The sequence below is a fragment of the Triturus cristatus genome, chromosome 8 (assembly GCF_964204655.1).
Source record: "Triturus cristatus chromosome 8, aTriCri1.1, whole genome shotgun sequence".
Lineage (NCBI taxonomy): Eukaryota > Metazoa > Chordata > Amphibia > Caudata > Salamandridae > Triturus > Triturus cristatus.
In genome coordinates, this window is record NC_140591.1 from 676,148,162 (window position 1) to 676,165,842 (window position 17,681).

A 17,681-nucleotide genomic window follows, 5' to 3' on the forward strand; every position below is an offset into this window, starting at 1 on the left:
ATTGCACACGGGGTGGGAGAGTGTGGATAATTTTTTTTTTTTTTATAATTTTTTACCGTACAAGTACGGTAAGCGTAATAGGCGAAATTACCGAAAAAATAAAAATTCTGTTTTTTGGCCTTGGGGGATCTTTGGGGACTCCCTCAACATGGCTATGTGTGTGGGAGCTGTCTAAACAGCCCCTTTACATGTTTTTGTGCTTTATATTTTAAACATCACTCTCAGTGCGAGAGAGAAAATGGCGGCCGCCGCTTCCTGGTTTCGGCCGATTCGAATGTTTACTAAGATCTAAGAGCCAATCAGAATCGCGCTCGCGCACGCCACCGTACGCGTACGGTAAGCGTACCGTAAGCGCACCGTAAGCTGGCTCAGATATATATATTGATTTAAAGGCTATTTTCTCAGAATCTACTGAACAGATTTACACCAAACCTACAAAAGGCACTTCCTTGACCTGAGGACTACCTCTCTGCCAAATTTCTAGTAATTCTGTTCAGCCGTTCGGGCTGTAGCCCTGTCTAAAGGTCCTATGGAAAAATGCATGGGAAAAACGTGTTTTGGGACCCCCTTTTATCTCAGCCCCCGCTTGACGAATCCCCCCGAGATTTTCAGGGTAGGAGCGGAGCGGAGCGCCCCACCTATTTTAAAAAATTCGCGAGGATTCGTCGACTGGCGCCAAAGTTATTCAAAATAGAATGTTGCGGATTTCCTATGGTCCTAACTATAACTACCTACTGGCGACCGCCAGTAGGTAATATATATATATATATATATATATATATATATATATATATATATATATATATATATATATATATATATATATGAGAAAAAGCAGGTCGCCGCTCCGTTGGAACGCACTCGCCAGAGGTCAGGCCAAAGACAGGGCTGCTCACTCAGGACATCTCCCCTCACAGACGCTGCCTACGCGTTTCGTGATACCTCCCTTCCTCTCCGCAGCATTAGACAAATGAAAAACATCAGCTGTTCATATGGAAAGCGCTTCTTTATTTCGCATGATAAACCCTGATGAAAAACCAGGTAAGTAAAGCTGTTGCACGATGCGACTGGAAGTCCTGTTTAACATATGTGAAATATATGTGAATTAAAGAAGGGACTTCAAAAGCATTTTTTCTGTTGCCAATATCTTTGGCGCCATTTGGCGAATCTTCGCGAAATTTTCTAAATTAATGACCACCTCAGGGAAGCTCCTGTCTTGAAAGTTTGGGGGTGATTCATCAAGCGGGGGCGAGAAAAAAGGGGGGTCCCAAAACGCATTTTGCCCATGCTAATTTCCATAGGAATTTAGGAAAAGGCACCAGTCCGAACTGCTGAACGGAATTATACTAAATCTTGCAAAAAGGTAGCTCTTGGTTCAGAAAGCAACCTTATTTTTTAAATGGTGTAAATCCGTTCAGTAGTTCCTGAGAAATAAAAAAATAAATATCAATATCTGAGCACCGAGGAGGATTCGTGACTCATCCCGAGCACGAGTTTCATTCTGATTGGCTGCCAACATCCAAAACCAGGAAGTGTTGGCAGCCATCTTAAAACAGTAAAACAAAATGAAAAACAAGAAAAGGGGGCAGGGTAGAAACACCCTGACCCCCTGTGCCTGCTCAGGGGGCCCCACAAGGACCCCCAGCTCCCAAAACAGCCAAATTTTTGCTGGGTGCGCAAATCCAGCCACAAATAAAAAGCCCCCGGGTGGGCCAGGTCCCAGGGGCAATGTATAATTATATAGTGGTGGCTGGCGGGGGCCACCGCAGCCCCGGGGACTGACACCTACCCGGGCCATGCTGATTATATACAGGGGGCACGCAGCCCCCCGCAGCCCTGGGGACAGCCACCTCCTCAAGGCTTTATTAAAATGAAAAAGCGTGAGGGGGCTTATGCGTCCCTCCACGTAGCCCTGGGGACCGCCACCTCCCCGGGGCTCTGATTGAAAACAAAATGTGTGGGGGGTTTGAGCCCCACACACAGCACACAGCCCGGGGGGCCACCACCTCCTCGGAGCTATGGGATTTTAATAAGGAGGGCCATGTGGCCCCCTGCAGCCCCGGGGACCACCACCTCCCTGGGGCTCCTTTTAATAATTAAGTGTGGGGGGGCCAACCCCCCCCACACTGCCCCAGGAACCACCACCTCCCTGGGCACTCTTTATTAAAATGCAGGGGTCTGTTGTAGGCCCCGGGCCCCAGGACCACCACCTTCCCATGGCTTAAATTGGTAGAGAGGGGGGCTGCGCGGACCTCCTCCTGGAGTCCTAGATCGCCCTAGGGACTGCCATCCCCAGGGCAGGCTCCTGCAATGTCCCGGGATGCCCACCCTCAGACATTGCGGTTTGCTATGGCAGGGTGGGATCTTGGCTCCCATCCTGTCATAGCAAACACTGCTTTGCTTCTTGGAAGCGACAGCATGAAAACTGCTCTTGCTTCAACGAAGCAAAGCAGAGGTGCTTTGGGCAAGGGGAGCTACATGTTAGCAGCTGCCCATGCCCATTTGCAATGCTGGCTCCCACAGGAGGTGGGTAGCCAGCTGGGACTGTGGGGACATTGGGGTTCCCCCCTTGGTTCCCAACTTGAGGGCAGGCCCTGGGGAACGGGGTCCCCGGGACCATAATTGGCATTAGGAGGGAGGCCACACAGCCCCCTTCCTCAAAAAAAGCAGGCTGGCCAGGCCCCGGGGGATGGGGCTCTAGAGCCAGAAGTGGCCCAGGGGAGGGGGGCACACGGCCCCCCTCCCAGGAAAATAAAAAAGAAACAAGGCCATGCCCAGGGGATGGGGTCCCTGGGGCCAGAAGATGCCCAGGGGAGGGGGCCATGCGGGTCCTATCAAGGGAAAAATAAATGTAAGAAAAAAAGACGAGGCCGGGTCCCAGGGGATGGGGTGCCTGAGGACAATAGTGGCCCAGGGAAGGGAGGTCACATGCCCCCTTCATGTTTTTTGGGAAAAGACTCAAAACAAGGGGGGGCACCCAGCCCCCTTCTGAAAATATTTAAAAAAAAGAAAAACCAGCATCTCGCCAGAGGCCCCACCCCTTTCCTGCACCACTCTGCAAATACCCCCCCTGGCTCGTTCGAAATTGGGAGATTAAGTCCCCTTCATTCCTAAGGTTCCCTGGGGGCCAACTAGCCCACCAGGTACCTCCAGTAGTCCCCACAGAGTGGGATTGCTGAGAGGTTGTCTGAGACCACGCCCCTTTTTTCACTACTCTGCAAACGCTCCTCTTGGCGCACTGCTGTTGGGACGATGAAGTCCTCTTGTGTCCTGAGGACCTCAGGACACAAGTGGACTTCATTCCCCAAGCAGCAGTGCACCAGGAGGCACGATTGCAGAGTGGTGTAAAAAGGGGGCGTGACCTCGGAGCACTCTCAGCAATCCAGCTGTGTGTGGCCTACTGGAGGTACCTGGTGGGCTAGTTGACCCCCAGGGACCCTCAGGAGGCAAGGGGACTTCATCCCCCAACCAAGAGCGCACCAGAAGGCGCATTTGCAGAGTGGTGGACAAAGGGGGCATGGCCTGTGCCCACCTATAAGCAATCCCATTATCTGGGGCATACTGGAAGTATCAGGTAGGCTAGTTGGCCCCTAAGGACCCCCACCAGTGAAAGGGACTGTAATCCCCATCCAAGAGGACACCAGGGAGTGTGTTTGCAGAGTGGTGGGGAAAGGGGGTGTGACCTGCTAGCACAATTTAGCCATCCTGCTGTGTAGGACTTACTGGTGGTAAAAGGAGGGGTGGTTGGCCACCTAGGCTGTCCTTGGGGGCCAACTACCTCTCCTACTACCTCCACTAAGTCCTATTACCTCCACTAAGTCCCACACAGAAGAGGTCTTCAGAGGCCACACACCCCTTTCTCCACCACTCTGCAAACGCACATCCTGGCAGAGTACTGGTTGTGGTTTGAAGTTCACTTTACTACTGAGAGACTTTGGGGGCCAAGAAGCCCTCCTGGTACCTCCTGTAAGTCCTACGCTGTGGAATTCCTGAGCGCTGGTTGGAGGCCCAGACCCTTTTCTGCACCACTCTGCAAACGCGACTACCGGTTAAAGAAGCATTTGTAATGTATTAGGTCTCACATTTGCGAGAGTTAGAGCTATTGACATTGTAATTGTAAAAGATTTTTACTAATGATTTTTGGTGTAGAGTGGATGTACATTGTGTGTAGTGGAATTATGTGGTATGTTGTCCAATAAAATTATGTGAATAGAAAGTATGTGGTATTTAGTGTATAGGAATTATGTGGAGTGGGAATTATATGTTTTGGAGAGTGATTATGTGGTATTGTAGTCTGTGTTGTGGAGTGGTAACCTCAGGTTTAGTCTTCCTTTTACCATAGAAGTTGAACTATAAACTCAATGAGACAGAAAAATCAGAAGGGACCACTGAGGAGTACTTCTGGACTTGGGCGGAGGTATGAGCAGGGCCAGTGGAATTATGTGACTGTTCGGGTGCACCGATTTACACATAATTAAACATTTTCTGCATTTGCCAAATATTCCATCATCTGCTGCCTAATCTGCAGATTTGAACAAAAAAAGCCTTGTTTCTAGCTCAAACGGCTCAAATGTTCCCAAAAACGCACCGTCACATGTTGCCTCTTTCTGTACCTCACTCTCTTTGTAATGCACCTCTCTTGCCTCTTTGTGCACCTCAATGGCTTCTTTCTGTACTTCTCTTGCCTCTTTCTACACTTATCTTGCCTCTTTCCATACCTCTCTTGCCACTTTCTGCACCTCTGTTGGCTCATTCTGCACTGCTCATGCTTCTTTCTGAACCTCTGTTGCAAGTGTGTGCATACCTCTTGCCTCTTTCAGCACCCCTCTTCTGTCTTTCTGCACCCCTCTTGCCTCTGTCTGGATACGGGCTCCTTCTTTCTGCACCCCTTTTGCCTATTTCTGCAACTCTCTTCTCCTTCTTTCTGCTCCCCTGTTGCTTCTTTCTGCACTTGTCTTGCCTCTTTCTGTACCCCTCTAGCCTCAATCTTCACCTCTGTAGGTTCTTTCTGCATTGCTCTTGCTTCTTTCTGCACGTCTTTTGTAAATTTCGGGATCCGTCTTGCCTCTTTCTGTACCCCTGTTCCCTCTTTCCTCACCTTTCCTGCCTGTTTCTGCACCTCTCATGACTTTCTGCACGTCGGTTGCTTCTTTCTGCACTTCTCTTGCCTCTTTCTATACCCCTCTTGCCTCTTTCAGCACCTCTGTTGCTTCTTTCTGCACTTCTCTTGCGTCTTTCTGTACCCCACTTGCATCTTTTTGCACCCCTCTGCAAACGGCTTCTGGCGTACTGGTGCTCGGAGGATGACATCTGTTAGACCTGGCACGTTGGCGTGAGTTTCCCTTCCACTTTTTGATGGTGTGCCTCGATTGTTTTGCTGGTGTTGTCCGCTCAGGGCACTGCGCCACGGCTAATCCGTGCCGCAGTGCAAGTGCTCCCTAGGTAAGGTGTACCTGTAATTGATGTCCATGATTGGGTTATTGGATTCCCTGTCAGTCCCCAGTAAAGTGCACCAGGGGTGCCAGGGCTTGTGAATGCCAATGCTGCTGGTGGGCTTGCAGCGCTGGTTGCGCCACCCACGGAAGCGGCCTTGTAAAATGTGTCTAGGGTCTGCCACCGCAGACCCTGTGCGCGGTCCGGGACCGTCGCGCTGACTGCGCAAGTGCCCCCACTTGCCAGTCCCTAAACCTTCCCTTACCTACATATTAGCCACCCCTCTGGTAGGCCCACGGGCAGGGTGCATTGTAGGCATAAGGTAGGACATGCCCTGATGTGGGTGGCATGTCTTAGTAGTGAATTACCGCCCTTTCCGTTTTTCACTATTGAAGGCTACCTGCTCTCCTTAGGCCAGAATGGGCTGCTGGGATCACGCCAACGCTGTGACCCCAGTGGACTCAGAGAGCATGGTAGAAGTGTCAAGTTTAGTATGCCTGAACTCAGGATGATAAAATACTTCTTGTAGTCAAGTTTATTTTAATATCCTGGGTTTGTAAATACTACTTTTAGAAAGTTAGTATTTACTGACCTGACCATCTCAGTCCGCCTCTGCTGTATGTGTGTGTGTTCTGCCCAGCAACAGTAAGAAGCAGGGTTGGGGAATCCCCAGAGACAGGTTGGCTGCCAGGTGGGGGGTAGAGAGATTACACCTGGATGGGTGGGAGGAGTACACCTTGACTCTTGAATAGACCTGTGCTCTGCCACCACAAAGCCGGCGCCACCCCCTGTGGGGCGGCTGATGTCTCTGCCCTGCTGCTGAAAGGAAAGAGCAGAGACACCATAACAAAGTGCTCCAGAACTGGACTGAGCCAGGCCTAGGCCCCCTGGCGCTAAAGAACAAAAGAATCATGGTATAAAAGTAGGAGCCTGGCTCCTAAGAAATCAGAATCCTGTTTACCACAAAGAACCTCTGCCCGACTAGAAGGAGAAGAAGACGCCGGAGGAGCTGGCCAGCTGCTTGCCTTGCTGAGAGAGGAGAGGAAGAGACTTACTGAAAAGACTTTGCTACTTTGTGCTTGAACATTCTCCAAGGGCTTGATCTGAGCTTGCCCCCTGAACTGAACCCCAGGAACAGTGGGTTCTCTGTGCTTCTTGCTCGTCCTCCAATTCGAGCCGTGTGTGCATCCCGCTGGAAAAGAGACTGTGCCCCTCATCGCCCCTCCTAGGGCCGTGACACTCAGAAGCTCGCCTGCCTCCAACCCGTGAGAGCCCCGCTCCGTCCGGAGCCGCTCTCTGTTCCCGGGCCAGGCCGCCTGCATCCCTGTCACCGCCTGCCATTGGAGTGCGCTGAACGCGCTATCACCCCTCCTGCCGGAAGCCGTCCGACGACTGTGATCTACGCCGGGTCACCCAGCTGCACTAACCGTGCCCTGCGACCCCGCTTCGCTATCCCCGGACTTCTCAGGCCGCGCCGCCCCCGCTGTGGAGACCCTCCTGCACCGCCGTGCTAAAGGGTCGCTGGCCGCGCCTGCCTACGTGCCCACACCTGCTGATTGAGGACCCAAGAACACGTCCCAAGCTGAGAGTCGCACCGACCTGTGCCGACTCTCCTAATCACGAAAGAAGTCCAGTATCGGGCTCGGGGCCCGCAACGCCTTATTTCCCCGTTCGCAGGAACCAATCTCTGTGAGTACTGGAACTACGAGTAAAGAGACTACGAAGTATCCATTTGAAACTACGAACCAAGAACATTTGCCTGCTGTATAACCTGGTGGCCTAGCGACAACGTTATTGGTCTTGTGATAAGTCTGTTGAGATATATATACCTTATTTTTACATAAAGAATCGTATTTTTATATATATCCAAGTCTGGTGTCCGTTTCTGGGGGGATTGATGTATTTACTGTGTGTACGATTGTAAGTGCTTAACCAACAACGCCTGAGGAATCGCCTTGGCTGCTCACGCCACGCACCTAGAGGGTGAGCAAGGGTCATTCGCGAGGGGTTATCCTGCGCCCTGACGTGGAGGAGAGGGTTCCTGCTTGACACAAGGGCAACCTTGCGCCAACCAGAGATCCCCGACTCTAACATTGTTGGCAGCGGTTGGGATTTCGGATTTGCACTTGTAATTTGCATACAGTGAATTATTAATCACCAGATAGTGAGAGCAGACCAAATAACGCAGCCACAGGTTTGTAATTGTTGAACTTTGTTGAGACATCTGCCATTACTGCAACCATGCCTGGCTCACACTCCGCTGGGAGAGCACTCTCTGTGATTTCTGGAATCGATGAGGTGGATTGGGAGAGACTGGAAGGCTACACGATGGAGCAATTGAAAGGCTACAGTGTACAATTCAGAGTCCCCCATGCTGGATGCAAGAGGAAGCCCCAGTACACCAAGGCGTTGAGAGCCTGGAAGGAGTCACGAGACCTACGGAATGCGGGGGACATCGTTCCACCCGACAACCTGGAGGAGCCCAGCCGAGTCCGGTCGCCAGAGGAGCTGGCAGACAGGGCAGCAGACAGGGCGCATGCAATGGAGATGGCAAAGTTGGCAGGACAGATGGAAATGGAAAAGCAGAAGTTGGCCCTGGAGGCACAACAACGCCAAATGGATCATGATATCAGATTGAAGGAGTTGGAGCTGAAGGCGAAAAGTTTGGACACCGCTCCTTCTGGTGGCAGCACTCCACCAGCGCAGGTAGAGTCCAAGGTGTACATCCCCAAAGATGTAGTAAAGGAGTATTTCAGAAAGGATGACATAGGGCAGTGGTTTAGGGCCTACGAGGTGGCCATGTCCTCACACCGGGTCCCTGAGAAAGACTGGGGAGCGGGGTTGTGGGGAAGGTTCCTTGCTGAAGGGCGTGACACACTGTTAGATTTACCCTTAGATCTCCAAACCTCATACCCCATATGAAGGAAGCTTTAATGGCCAGGTATGGGTTAACTCCGGAGCTATATAGACAGCGGTTCAGGGAGACAAAGAAGATCCCTGAGAGTACGTATGTGGAATATGTGACCTTTTTCTGCAGAGCGCTGGATGGTTGGGTGAAGGGTAGCAAAGCGAATGATTATCAAGGGCTGCTTGATTTAATTGCATGGGAGCACTTGTCCAGTCAATGTTTTCCTGAGCTACGCCAGCACCTGATTGATAGCAAGCTGTCCAACCCGAGGAAGCTTGCTGAGGAGGCGGACCGCTGGCTCAGCACCAGGGTCCACAAGGGTCAAGTGGGAGACTCCGCCAAAGGTGGGCAGGGTCCCCAGCAGAAGAGTGGGGGGGACAAGGGTAAACAGAAGGGGTTCCAAAAAGGCCCCCAAAGTAATTCCCAAGGGAACCAGCAGAAGGGTTCTCAGCCTCCCCCACCCCCGCAGCAGAACGGGGCCCCGACAGGTAGACCTGTTCCAAAGGGGCCCTTCAATTGTTATAAGTGTGGTGATCCGGGTCACATTGCCTCTGATCCTAAGTGTCGCCTGTTTGGTAAGACCGCACCCACTGGTGCTCCACCCCGGCAAGTAGCTAGTGTTAACTTTGGGGAGGAAGTAGCAGTCCAGGAGGGTGGGGGTCCCGGGCAGATGACCCTAGTCTCGCTAGGAGACAGTGAGATGGTCCCTGTAACCTACCTGCCCTCTAACACTAAGAAATATGGGCAAGTGGTGACCATCAATGGAAGGAAGGTGGAGGCTCTTAGAGATACAGGAGCCAGCGTGACCTCGGTGAGGCAACACCTGGTGTCTCAAGAGCAGATTGTACCCAATGCCTACTGTAGGGTTGTCAATGCTGACAACGTAGAGAGTCGTTGTCCAATGGCTCAAGTTCCCTTTGAGTGGGGGGAGGTCTCTGGTACTCTACAAGTCGCTGTGAGAACTGACATGCCTGTAGATTGTCTGCTAGGGAACGACCTGGAGAGCTCCCCTTGGGAAAAGGTGGAGAAGACCACGCATCTGAGGATGGTGGGTCTACCCGACTGGGCGTGCGTGACCACCCGGTCCATGGCAGCCAGTAGGGGTGTTGAGAGGGTCCTGGAGCCTGAGGGAGAGGTCCAGGAACCGGCCTTAGGGAGAAGGCGCAGGAGGCGCGGGAAACCGGCCCCCGAAGTTCCCACGGCCCAGGAGGAAGTAGACCCTGAGGGGGATGCTCTGGAGCCTACCGGGGAACAGATTGCCGAACTGGGAGATCTGCCTGAGCTGACCCATTGGCAGCAAGAAGGAGGTCCCTCCAGGGAGGAATTCTGCAGGGAGCAGAAAGAATGCCCTTCTCTCGTAGGTATGCGGCAACAGGCTGCAGACCAGGCCAATGGTGTTCAGGCCAAAACACACTACGTGTACTGGGAGAGTGACCTCCTGTATTCCGAGCCTAAGGCTGCTGAACCTGGGTCAGCCCGTGTGCTGGTGGTACCCCAGAAGTTCAGAACCTTCCTACTGGGGCTGGCTCATGATGTGCCGTTAGCAGGACATTTGGGGATGGACAAGACCTATGACAGGCTTGTCACCCACTTTTACTGGCCCCAAATGCATAAGAATTCAGATTCCTACTGCAGAACCTGTCAGACTTGCCAGGCAAGTGGTAAGAGCGGAGGGAAGCATAAGGCTCCTCTGCAACCTTTCCCTGTGGTCGGTACGCCATTCCAACGAGTGGGTATTGACATTGTGGGGCCTCTGGACCCCAAGACAGCCCTGGGCAACAGGTTCATCCTGGTCTTGGTGGACCATGCCACCAGGTACCCTGAAGCCATCCCTCTGAGGACAGTGACGGCCCCCGTGGTGGGACGGGCACTGATGGGAATTTTCTCCCGAGTGGGATTCCCTCTAGAGGTGGTGAGCGACAGGGGGACCAATTTCATATCCACATATATGAAATCCCTGTGGAAGGAGTGTGGGGTAACTTACAAGTTCACCACTCCTTACCATCCCCAAGGAAATGGGTTGGTTGAGAGATTCAACCGAACCCTCAAAGGCATGATCATGGGCCTGGACGGTCCAATGAGGCGTAAGTGGGACGTCCTCTTGCCATGCCTGCTCTTCGCTTACCGAGAGGTGCCACAGAAGTCTCTAGGGTTCAGCCCCTTTGAGCTTCTGTATGGTCACCCGGTAAGAGGACCTCTGAGTTTGGTAAAGGAAGGCTGGGAGCAATCTCCCAGGAAACCTCCCCAGAATGTATATAGTTACATGCTGGCCTTCCGAAACCAGACTCGGCGTTTCAGGCAACTTGCTGAGGCAAATCTGGAAGCCAGCCAGGAGGAGATGAAGCGGTGGTACGACCGGAATGCCACTCTGGTAGAGCTTCAACCTGGACAAAAGGTGTGGGTCTTGGCCCCAGTGGAGCCGTGTGCACTTCAGGATAAGTGGACCGGTCCATTTGAGGTTGTGGAGCGCAAAAGTCCTATCACCTACTTGGTGGACATGCAGACTCCCAGGAACCCTTTGAGGGTCCTACATGTTAACCGCCTTAAGCCCCACTTAGAGAGGACCGAAGTGGGCATGCTGCTGGCCACTGATGATGGAATGGAAGAGGAGACCGAGCCTCTTCCTGACCTCTTAGTGGCCTCTGAGAAAGATGGGTCAGTGGATGGAGTTAACCTCTCACCCACCCTGACGCCCGAACAACAGGAAGACTGCCGCCACTTGCTGGGACAGTTTTCCGACCGATTCTCCCTGGTTCCTGGTGTCACAGATTGGTGCGTCCATGATGTGGACACAGGAGACAGCTTACCTGTAAAGCACAAGGCTTACAGGGTAACTGACAGGGTCAGAGCTTGCATTAAGGAGGAGGTCTCCAAAATGCTTGCGCTAGGGGTGGTTGAGTCCTCCAGCAGTCCTTGGTCCAGCCCCGTGGTCTTGGTCCCCAAAGCTGCTGCGCCGGGAGCCACACCTGAACTCCGGTTCTGTGTGGACTACAGAGGACTCAATTCAGTCACGAAGACTGACGCGCACCCCATCCCCAGAGCTGATGAGCTCATTGATCGGCTGGGGGCTGCCCGGTTCCTCAGTACGTTTGATTTAACGTCTGGGTACTGGCAGATCGCCTTGGCCGATGGGGCCAAAGAGAGGTCCGCATTCTCTACACCAGATGGGCACTTCCAGTTCCGAGTCATGCCATTTGGGATGAAGAATGCCCCTGCCACCTTTCAGAGGTTGGTCAACCAGGTACTGGTTGGGCTGGATGCGTTCAGTGCCGCCTACCTGGATGACATCGCAGTGTTCAGTGCCACCTGGCCTGAACACCTGCGCCACCTCTGGGAAGTGTTGATGGCGCTGCGCCGAGCAGGCCTCACGATCAAGGCAAGCAAGTGCCAGATCGGGCAGGGTTCCATGGTGTACTTGGGACACCAAGTGGGGAGTGGCAAGGTGGCACCCTTGCAACCCAAAATTGAGACCATCCTGGCTTGGGAACCCCCCAAGACGCAGACCGCAGTGAGGGCCTTCCTGGGGCTCACTGGGTACTACAGGAGGTTTGTCAAGGGCTATGGAACGATCGTTGCCCCCTTGACAGAGCTGACTTCCAAGAAGCAGCCCAGGAACGTGATTTGGACTGACACCTGTCAGAAAGCTTTCGACACCCTGAAGACTGCCATGTGCACGGCGCCCGTGCTTTTGGCCCCTGACTTCTCCAAGGAATTCCTAGTACAGACAGACGCTTCAGAGCATGGTGTAGGGGCTGTTCTCTCACAGATGACTGAGGAGGGCTGGGACCAACCCGTAGCCTTCATCAGTAGGAGGTTACTTCCACGGGAAAGTAGGTGGAGTGCAATTGAGCGAGAAGCATTTGCTGTGGTCTGGGCGCTGAAGAAGCTAAGACCCTACTTGTTTGGGTCTCACTTCCGGGTTCAGACGGACCACAGGCCCCTCAGATGGTTGATGCAAATGAGGGGTGAAAACCCGAAGCTGTTGAGGTGGTCCATCTCCCTACAGGGTATGGACTTTACGGTGGAACACCGTCCTGGTACAGATCACGCCAACGCTGACGGTCTGTCCAGGTATTTCCGCCTTAGTGACGAGGAACCCCCTGGGCAAGGGTAGTTCTCCCCACATTTCAGCTGGAGGGGACACGTGTTAGACCTGGCACGTTGGCGTGAGTTTCCCTTCCACTTTTTGATGGTGTGCCTCGATTGTTTTGCTGGTGTTGTCCGCTCAGGGCACTGCGCCACGGCTAATCCGTGCCGCAGTGCAAGAGCTCCCTAGGTAAGGTGTACCTGTAATTGATGTCCATGATTGGGTTATTGGATTCCCTGTCAGTCCCCAGTAAAGTGCACCAGGGGTGCCAGGGCTTGTGAATGCCAATGCTGCTGGTGGGCTTGCAGCGCTGGTTGCGCCACCCACGGAAGCGGCCTTGTAAAATGTGTCTAGGGTCTGCCACCGCAGACCCTGTGCGCGGTCCGGGACCGTCGCGCTGAATGCGCAAGTGCCCCCACTTGCCAGTCCCTAAACCTTCCCTTACCTACATATTAGCCACCCCTCTGGTAGGCCCACGGGCAGGGTGCATTGTAGGCATAAGGTAGGACATGCCCTGATGTGGGTGGCATGTCTTAGTAGTGAATTACCGCCCTTTCCGTTTTTCACTATTGAAGGCTACCTGCTCTCCTTAGGCCAGAATGGGCTGCTGGGATCACGCCAACGCTGTGACCCCAGTGGACTCAGAGAGCATGGTAGAAGTGTCAAGTTTAGTATGCCTGAACTCAGGATGATAAAATACTTCTTGTAGTCAAGTTTATTTTAATATCCTGGGTTTGTAAATACTACTTTTAGAAAGTTAGTATTTACTGACCTGACCATCTCAGTCCGCCTCTGCTGTATGTGTGTGTGTTCTGCCCAGCAACAGTAAGAAGCAGGGTTGGGGAATCCCCAGAGACAGGTTGGCTGCCAGGTGGGGGGTAGAGAGATTACACCTGGATGGGTGGGAGGAGTACACCTTGACTCTTGAATAGACCTGTGCTCTGCCACCACAAAGCCGGCGCCACCCCCTGTGGGGCGGCTGATGTCTCTGCCCTGCTGCTGAAAGGAAAGAGCAGAGACACCATAACAAAGTGCTCCAGAACTGGACTGAGCCAGGCCTAGGCCCCCTGGCGCTAAAGAACAAAAGAATCATGGTATAAAAGTAGGAGCCTGGCTCCTAAGAAATCAGAATCCTGTTTACCACAAAGAACCTCTGCCCGACTAGAAGGAGAAGAAGACGCCGGAGGAGCTGGCCAGCTGCTTGCCTTGCTGAGAGAGGAGAGGAAGAGACTTACTGAAAAGACTTTGCTACTTTGTGCTTGAACATTCTCCAAGGGCTTGATCTGAGCTTGCCCCCTGAACTGAACCCCAGGAACAGTGGGTTCTCTGTGCTTCTTGCTCGTCCTCCAATTCGAGCCGTGTGTGCATCCCGCTGGAAAAGAGACTGTGCCCCTCATCGCCCCTCCTAGGGCCGTGACACTCAGAAGCTCGCCTGCCTCCAACCCGTGAGAGCCCCGCTCCGTCCGGAGCCGCTCTCTGTTCCCGGGCCAGGCCGCCTGCATCCCTGTCACCGCCTGCCATTGGAGTGCGCTGAACGCGCTATCACCCCTCCTGCCGGAAGCCGTCCGACGACTGTGATCTACGCCGGGTCACCCAGCTGCACTAACCGTGCCCTGCGACCCCGCTTCGCTATCCCCGGACTTCTCAGGCCGCGCCGCCCCCGCTGTGGAGACCCTCCTGCACCGCCGTGCTAAAGGGTCGCTGGCCGCGCCTGCCTACGTGCCCACACCTGCTGATTGAGGACCCAAGAACACGTCCCAAGCTGAGAGTCGCACCGACCTGTGCCGACTCTCCTAATCACGAAAGAAGTCCAGTATCGGGCTCGGGGCCCGCAACGCCTTATTTCCCCGTTCGCAGGAACCAATCTCTGTGAGTACTGGAACTACGAGTAAAGAGACTACGAAGTATCCATTTGAAACTACGAACCAAGAACATTTGCCTGCTGTATAACCTGGTGGCCTAGCGACAACGTTATTGGTCTTGTGATAAGTCTGTTGAGATATATATACCTTATTTTTACATAAAGAATCGTATTTTTATATATATCCAAGTCTGGTGTCCGTTTCTGGGGGGATTGATGTATTTACTGTGTGTACGATTGTAAGTGCTTAACCAACAACGCCTGAGGAATCGCCTTGGCTGCTCACGCCACGCACCTAGAGGGTGAGCAAGGGTCATTCGCGAGGGGTTATCCTGCGCCCTGACGTGGAGGAGAGGGTTCCTGCTTGACACAAGGACAACCTTGCGCCAACCAGAGATCCCCGACTCTAACAACATCCACTTGTGTCCTGAGGTCCTCAGGATACAAGAGGACCTCATCGCCCCACCAGCAGTGCACCAGAAGCCGTGTTTACAGAGTGGTGTAAAAAGGGGCGTGGCCTTGGACCACCTCTCTGCAACGCAGCTCTGTGGCACTTACTGGAGGTACCCGGTGGGCTTGTTGGCACCCAGGGACCCTCAGAATCGAAGGGGACTTAATCCCCCAATTTACAACGTGCCAGGGACCACATATGCACATTTGTCAGGCCCGCCCCCTCCCTGCACCACTGTGCAAACGCACCCCCTGGCACATTGTAAGTTGGGGGATTAAGTCCCCTTGAATTCTGAGGGTCCCTGGGGGCCAACTAGCCCACCAGGTACCTCCAGTAAGCACCACAGAGCTGCGTTGCAGAGAGGTGTAAACAGGGGCAATGGTAGGGATACCCTGACTCCCTAGCCCTTGTAAGGAATCCCTGAGGGAAACTAGGAAAAAAAAATTAAAACGTCTGTGGCCCGTTGGCCACTCATCGGGGTGTTGGCTGCTCACAGGGATTTGCTGCAGGCCTTGCGGACAACCTGATGTGCACTGCAAAGGCCTGGCTGCCCTCGGAGGATTGGATGCAGGGCCTGGACACACACCAAGTGACAAACCCCACTCTCTGCTTACTGGGGGTTTTGCCACAGATGTATCATAAAATGGTGTTAATTTACATTTAAAACAATATAATTAATTGAAAAAAACAAAGGTTAAGTGGAGATTTATGTAAGTAAGTGAGTAAGATTGTAACATGCTAAAAACACCTTTGTAGTTCACTGAAAAAAAGAAATGTTTAACTGGAGGTAAATGTAGGTCTTCTCATAATAAAAAACTGTTTTAAAACAAAAAGAAAATGAAGTTAACCAGTAAAATGTAAATCACCTAAGTATAACTTGTACAGCTATGATGCACTGCTATGACATCACATATTACATCAATGGTGACACCTCAAATCTATGTGAGTGCAAGTTATAATTCAATCATTTATGTATAAGTGGTAAATGTCAGTGTTTTTGTGCGTAACTTTTTTTTTCAGTATTTGAAGACGTACAATAACTCCACTTGAAACGTTGTTTTTGTATAGGCCTTGACTTCCTTAGTGCTCTTGTCACTGCTTTCTAAAGCTACATAAACATTAAACATGCAAGTAAATTGTGCATCCCCGGAAACACTGACAGGTGGTCCCCCGGAGGTGGCTGGCACCGGGAAGCTGGCTCAGACCTACAGGCTCCGGTGCCAGGCCAGGAATTGCTGCCCTGCCCCTTGATGTAATCGAGAATTTCCCTTCTCTTAGAGAACACAAGAAAATGAAGCGCCGTGTCTGAGAGAGACTTCTTACTGGGGGAACTGAAATGGCATGCGTGGAAGAGGCACACTGTTTGCATTGCAGCCCTTTAAGCCAATGGGCGTCTCAGAGGAATATCTTTGAGATACAGGGCATGCTCGCCTCCGAGACCCGACATAAACATTCACCTGCCTGCATTAGCGGTCACTCGAATCTGGGGCTCAGTTTATACTCGACTCAAAAGCCTTCCAGTGCGCTCATCTGCCAGGATTGAAGCCTGCGACTTGGCAACAGATAGCTGCAGCTGATGCCTGAACCCACTGAGCTACCTCCTACAGTCAGAGAACGTACAAGTGGGGATGCACGCAAGCTCTGAGCTCTGGAAACAGATCGGGTACCTTTCTGGCGTAGACTCAGAGGAACTCTGCAATGACTGCGCCCTGTGAGCCAGCAGTGCTGGGTGACCCCTAACGCCACCCCCTCGGTCTCTGACCTAATGCTGTCACCTGCAGATCACTTGTGTGAACCCAGACAGGGCCAACCCAATCCCCCATCCTTCCGAGATCGGTAAACTAAGAACCTGTTTCTTTGCTAATAGTAGTGCCTGTTATTCGCAGCATTTGGAGACGATACTTGTGCGTTATAAAGTGCTACACAAACATAACCAATCCATTATCAATATACAGAGAGTGTCATTTCTTTCCCTAGGACTTGCGCATGCTGGAGGGGTGTTAACAAGCAGGCAAGGCCCGTCTTAAAGGAATCGTATTAGACACATAGTCCCATTGACCGCCCGAGAGCTGTCTCTGTCGTACTCACTGATCCTCACTCTCCTTTCTTTCTATTTTTAGTTGAAATGTGTTAGCATTTTTACTTTTACTCGTATATGGATCCCAATCGTATACTACTATTTATCTCTTCTGCTTTATAATTTACTGTTCTCAATTATCATTTGTAATTTATCTATTGCAAAGCAATATATTATGCTCTATCCCTGTTCTGTACATGCTATGTCTTTTCGAACGGTCTCTAGATCTGAAAGATGTTCATTACAGCACCATAACGCCCAAAGGGGTTTTCATGGCACTTCATTAAAAAGTATATAGATGCAAATGATTGAATACTTCCAAGGGAGAAGCCCGCCAAAGCTTACGTATGCCCTGTCAGCCAATCTCGAGCAGCCCCCTTAACTGAGAGAGAGGATCATAGTACACATGAGAGAGTGCACTTATGTGCATTCCAGCCCCTCCCTCCCTTCAATGTGGTGCAGTCCCAGCACACCACCCATTTTCAGGTGTTTGGGGTGGGCGCGGGGACAGGAAACGCTCCAATTAGGCCACTTCCCACAACACACAGGCGCGTCTCCCAAAAGTCCCCTGGCGGCGCACGTGGTGTTACTTTTAACGCTGCCTTTCAAAGCGCACTGAGTGCCAGTCTGAAGCAAGCGGGAGGAAGAAGGGAGTGCTAGGAGTGGGAGAAGAGGCAGGGAGGGAGGTGTGTCAGAAATCACATGAGGGGGAGAAGGAATGAAGTAGAGCCTGGAATGAAGAGGGGGAAGAGAGAGAGTTGGGGGAGAGAGGACGCAGCTCCCACTGGTAGTGGTTCCCTCACCTGGGCCTTACAGCTCCTGCCCACCCGCACCTCCCTGCTGGTCTGTGACAAGGGGGTAGGG